Consider the following 6,000-nt stretch of genomic DNA (forward strand, 5'->3'; position numbering starts at 1 on the left):
TATTTGAGTATATGTCTTTCGGCAAATCACGATCATTGAATTTCACCAAAGGGAAAACACTGATAAGGCTTAAGTCTTGTGGCTTTTCCAACATAATAAAACAAGAGGGCCACACTACTTCAATAGGATAATTTTAAATACAATTATATTTTATCCCTAATGAAAAAGAGTCTCTTTGAAGGTGAAAGAGAAAATAAAAGTCTAATCCCTTAGCAAAAGAAAAAAAAAAGCCAAATGAATGATAAGAGCCCATATTCAACCTATACCTATTCAGAACTCCAACTGGAAATATAAGGTATCAGTAAAAATAGAAGAGTAAGGATTTTGTTTTGTTTTACCTTCTTTTAAATAATCATCATTACATTCGGAACCAAATTTCCACTGGGCCAAAGCTGACTTACTAGAAATATACACGAAGTTACTAAATTTATCTACTGGTGAAGTGATGGCGTTCAGAGAGTCAAGGCACACATTAACATCACAGTGGATTCTAAACGAAATAGAACTTATGTATGCTGGAAAAGTCCATACTTCAGAATGGACACATAGACGGCACAGCCAAAATTTGAATTCAAGGCCATAGCCAAGGTCACAGGCTCTGGGTCAGAGAAATGTGCACTCAAGTGCTCACTCTTACCCTAAACTGTGGCAAGATACATAATCCCTTTTAGCTTCCTTACCTATAATTTGAGGGTAATAATAACCCCTACCTCATAGGAGCTCTGAAAGTTTTTAAAAAGATAATGGCATGTAAAATACTCCACAAAGTGCTAACATTTACAAAGTGCTAGCCTTCACAATAGTAATAATACTACCTTGACAAACCTGGCTTGGACATGAAAACCATCCTAATCAGTGCACTCTGGCTTACAATCTGTTCACGAAACAGCGAAGGCACAGCTTTATATTCACATCCACATACAGCTTCTATAAGGTAACAGGATCAACCAGTAATTTTTCTACTGAATTCAGAGAGAAGGGCACTGAAAAAAATAAGCCTTTCATTTATAGAGAATGAGGAGGAGCTGGTCCTGCTGCCCACACTCCAGCCACCCATGAAAAGTCTTGCTGATGAAACCATCACCATCCACACACCGCCCTCCCAAACTGTGCAGGGTTTTTATTTAAGCACAGAGGCAGACAGACAAGATGGCTCACCTTAGAAGCAAACTCACCTTAAAGGCAAACTCTTCTACCCTCCGGAAGGGATCTTTCTTGACCTCACTGCCACCTCCAAACTGACAGCCAAACTGTAAGTGAAGAAGGCAAGCCCTCACTTTCAGAAGTTGAGTCACACTGTCAAAAACTACAGGAACCCCTTCTATTCATGGTAATCCTAATAAAGTATGCCTGTCTGCTTCAAAAATATCTTATAAATCCATTAATAGAGCCAAGAGCCAATTACAACTGTATACTGAGAAAACGATGTGACTTTACAAGGACAAGAGTGACCATTGGAGACAAAGTGCCACACCCTTTTCCCAGAGAGCTCAACAGTAAATGGTGTCTCTTATAAAGGAGCCTGCAATTCCAGAGAAATAGGTGGACGATTCTAAACCCCCAATACGTACCCCCATCATTGCATTTTTTTTACACAGATCCATTTCATTTTCATTTTTAAGCCAATGGCCTGAACATCCCCAACTACAACTAGTGAGGAGAGAAAGAGGAAAGAAAAAACAAACACGAGTCAAGCATACTTGCTTCTAAGCCCATTTTCCAAGAGTTTCCTTCCCGCTCGTCTTGCCTCTCACAGCTGGAGCCTCATACCTGATGGAAACCAATGGTTAAGTAAAACCACTGATTTAAAAAGCCAACCAGGAAACTAACCATGACAAGTGGGAGCTGCCCTCCTCTCCCGAGCGTTGATTGGCTCTTGAGGTTTTACCGGTCCCCGTTCTGCCCACATAAGTGGCAGGTGTGACTGTCAATCACAGAGGGACCTGACAATTCACCACTCCGGGAGTAAACTGCCTTTCATCCAGCAAAGGCAGGTAGCCGCCTAAAATCGATCCGCTCCTAACAGAGCAGACCCTCCCTCTTTGGCAAGAACAGAGACCCTTAAGTACAAAATAAATAAGGCCGGGCCGATCCGCGAGTTTATGAGCGCTGTTTTATTATCCCGCACCAAAGCAGCCCTTAATCTTCACTGTCCTAAGATGATCTTTCAAAGGCTCGGGCGAATTTTTTTTAAATGAGAATAAAAAATTAGGTACCACCTTCTAAGTACGCCTTTTCTTGTAAAATTCGGAGATGGGGAGGGAGAGGAAAGGAATGTCGTTCCATTTAATGTCACGTCGTATTCGTTTTCATACACCACCACACTCTACCCCTCCCCAATAAAGCCGGCTTCATTTTCCCTGACACGGATTTTTTTTTTTTTTTTTTTTTTCTTAACACGCTCCCCTCGGAGCCCACCGAGGCAGCCAGGCACCCCACCCCCCTGGACTGGGGCTCCACCTTTCAACACTTTGTTCTGCTTGGGGTTCCCGAGACCCTTGCCCCTGAGAACACCCACCCTCGAGGCAAGAGGGGGAAAGCCAGGAGAAAGAGGGGAAGCTGGAGAGAAGAAAGGCGATGGCAGTGAGGGTGGCAGCCGGAGAGGGACTGCGGGAGGTGGCCCGGGCCGCTGGGGCGAGCGAGCGGCGCCCGCGCGCCAGAGCAAGCCGTGCACTTGTTCCAATCCGGGGGTTTCTACATCAAGGCAAATCCGCCCTTAGGCCGCCCCATCCTTTCCTCCGCCCCAGAAAGCCCCGGTGGAGGCGGATGGTTCACCCCTCGGCTCCCCGCGATAACGCATTGCAGCTCCCCACGAGTGAGGGGGACCCGGCACGAGGGATGCCCGGCACGCGCGCCCCGAGGGAGCCAGGCGCCCAGCGGCCCCAGCCCCGGCGTCGACGTCTCACCTTTCTGATGCTCGCCCCGGGGCCGTCCCACATGGATTTTTACAACCTCACGTCGCCCTGGCCCCGGGCGGCCGGGAGGAGCCGGAGCCGGCGCCGAAGCCGGAGCCCGAGCGAGCCGAAGAGGGAGGAGGAGGAGGAGGTGGAGCGGGGCTGGGAGGGAGGGCACGGCTCGGAGGGCCGGGGCCGGGCGCGGGGCCGGGCGGGGCTGACGGCCGAGGGGGCGGCACCCGCCGCAGTCCTGAGACGCGCGCTCGCGCGGCGCTGCCAGAGCTGCGCTCTGCCGGGCCCCCCGCCCGGCCGCTCCGCGCGCTCGCCCGCTCGCCCTGACTCACATTCCCAGCATTCCCGAGGAGCCGCTGGGGGGGCCGGGGCTGGGACGCGGGCGCCTCCGCGGGGGGCAGCAGAGAGCGCCTGGCCCCGCGCCGCGGGGGGTCTTCGAAGCGCCTCCTCCCAGGTAGCTGCCTTCTCAAAGCACCTGGTCCTCATCTCCTCTCCCGGACTCCTCTTCTCGGGTACCCTCCAAAGGCTGCCAGGCACTCCTGGGACTGGTCAGGTGGCTTTGGCGACAGGGACAGGGAAGGCACTCGATAGAGGGGATGCAACTGTCTTGTAAGTTAAGCTTGGGGGGTGGGGGGGGGGGGGGGGTCGGGGTTCCCATACCCTGGCACCCTCCTGTTAGCTTAATCTTGTTTAGGAGAGTGAAGGGATTTCGTAAGGTTTTCACTTCCCCGTTCCCTAAGGAAAAGAGAGAATGGAAGATGAAAAAAAAAAAAAATCATCATCAACCTCATAGTTATCGTTCATTGAATGCCTTCTCTGTGCCCTCCAATGTGTGTGCATCGTCCCATTTAAGGTAGAAAGATGGCGTCAGAGTTCATTCACACACACACACCTCAAAATAATGTGCAGCAAGAGTTAGACACGTTTTTCATTGGAAAAAGCTACCATCCAACAAGTCTGGAGCCCCTGCCACTACCATTTTATATTGGGGAGAAGACCTTACTGGAATCTCCAGATTTGGTCTCACACTGAGTAGTCAATTTGCAAGACTAAAGCAGTGATTTCCTTCCTGTCCTGATGAGTCTGCTGCTGGCAATGTCAGCGACCAAACCTAAATGTCTCCTGCTCTAACAAATGAAGCTGAATCCAGCCTTGGATGTCTGGACCAGCAGAGATACAGAATCAGCACAATGATTAGGGATGACTCCTTCCTTCCTCCCACAATGGGAATTGAAATATTAAATGAAGGAAGTAGACTCGAGTCAAATGCCCTGTTCCTTAAGCCTTCCTTTTACACCTCTGTGTTCACTGACTCACGGCCCCTGAAGCCTCTTTGCCCTTACCCTCTTCTTTCTCTCAGCCACCAAGAAACCAGCACTCATCATTCTGTTGACCTGGCTGCTCCAGGGTAAAAGCAAGCTACACCTGTTGTGTTTAGTTCTCTTTGTACCTCCTTGACTGCCTCTGCTAAAACAGCCTGTTAAATAGATGGATGGATGGATAGACAGATAGATGTACTTTGTTGAGAGGGCTTTAAGAAGTCCTAAAATCCCTTATCTTTTGAAATGTGACCAGCTTATTGACTCCCTCCTATGTGCACCACTTACATTTCCTCCACTACTCTCACAAAAACTTCATAAGATATTTACTCTCTTTCAGAAAGTCATGTAACATATCCAGCTGAGAATGTATTTAAATCTATGCCTAAAGCTCACCACTCTTGGCCATCCATTCTCTATCCCTTTGATCCATAGGTTCTAAACAAGAATCGCTGGACTTCGTGGGGACAATTTCCTGTTTGTATGCCTAGGTGCATTTTTCCCCCAGAGAGAAGATCTATGGTTCTCAACAGATTTCTTTGCATTGGGTCCTTGAAAAAGTTAAGAATAACCACTTTAAACAGAAAACAACTTCATGTAGTAAAACAAGGACTGGAAGTTTAGGGATCTTAAGTCATCTTTATCCTCTCTGGGACTTAGTTTTTGTTGGGCTGGCAGGAAGGGCTACCAAAGATGGCGAAAATTCCCGCCACAAGACCTGAACTCGGACAGGAGAACAAAGGACCAAGATGGCGAAAGTTCCCGCCACACGAAACTTCACCGGAGAGAACCTTTAATAAACCTTGCCTTACACTCACTTTGCCTGGTGTTGTGTTTATCTCGCCGGAAAAACCTTACAGTTTTCTCATCCGAAAAATTTAAAAGCTGACCTAAAGGATCTTAAGTACACTACAGTAAGGGAGACAGGCAAGAAAACAGGCCATTACAATATGGCTTATGAAGGAACAATGCTGGGGTGCCTGGGTGGCTTAGTTGGTTAAGCATCTGCCTTCGGCTCAGGTCATGATCCTGGAGTTCCAAGATCAAGCCCTGTGCCAGGCTCCCTGCTCAGCCGAGAGCCTGCTTCTCCTTCTGCACCTTGTCCTCCGTGTAAGGGAGCCAGTTTGTGAATTATGAATTGTGATTTGAATCTCTTGCTCTCTCTCTCTCTCTCAAATAAATAAATAGAATCTTAACCACCACCACCACCACCACCCCAAAAAGGAGCAATGCTCTAGGTACTCTAGGAGCATATGGAAAAGACAGAGAGCCCTTACCCTGGGGCTCAGAAATGGATTCCCAGGAAAATGTCATCAAATTTGCTTGCTATATTCACACTCCCTGTCCCCACCCTGTGCTCAGCCCAGAGTAGCAGCCTGCATACTCTGTGAAGCCAACCATAGGAGACTGAATCTTTGGAGAACACCTGCCCCTGGGTGGGCTGTCACAAGCTCTCCTCACAGTATTTGAAACTAGGCCATTGGAATGAGTCAGCCAGTGGGTACTGAGTGAGCTTGTAGCCCAAATCAGAACTAGGACACCCAAAACCATGGTGCCAAAGTCACCAAAAAATGAGCTCTAAGACCTTGGTTCATTGGCAGAAAGGAGAATAGACAGCCAAGTAGACGGAAACTGAGATTCCTAAAGGTCTGAAAGATTTGAATATCTACCTGCTTACCTGATAATACTGATGTGGGTATCTAACTGGCATCTCAAACTTGATCTGTTCTAACAGGACTCTGGATTTGTGTGTACCACATCTCTTCTCTCCCAAG

The 6,000-nt window shown here is 48.3% G+C and overlaps 1 protein-coding gene across 8 annotated transcripts in view; it reads right to left on the reverse strand.

The window, feature by feature from the left end:
- Positions 1-3,434, reverse strand: part of ERC2 (ELKS/RAB6-interacting/CAST family member 2) — a 932,553-nt gene extending 929,119 nt beyond the window's left edge. For 6 of the 8 annotated variants that reach the window (XM_059161225.1, XM_059161223.1, XM_059161224.1 and 3 more), the window contains exons 1-2: positions 2,907-3,434; positions 1,176-1,250 (exon numbers count right to left, since the gene is read on the reverse strand). The gene's annotated coding sequence lies outside the window, so the exon portion shown is untranslated. Of the gene's footprint in view, positions 1-1,175; positions 1,251-1,700; positions 1,782-2,906 lie in introns of those variants that run through there. The other 2 variants (XM_059161220.1, XM_059161221.1) reach the window with 2 other exon arrangements.
- Positions 3,435-6,000: the final 2,566 nt, after the last annotated feature.

The sequence above is a fragment of the Mustela lutreola genome, chromosome 2 (assembly GCF_030435805.1).
Source record: "Mustela lutreola isolate mMusLut2 chromosome 2, mMusLut2.pri, whole genome shotgun sequence".
In the NCBI taxonomy this organism is placed as follows: Eukaryota; Metazoa; Chordata; class Mammalia; order Carnivora; family Mustelidae; genus Mustela; species Mustela lutreola.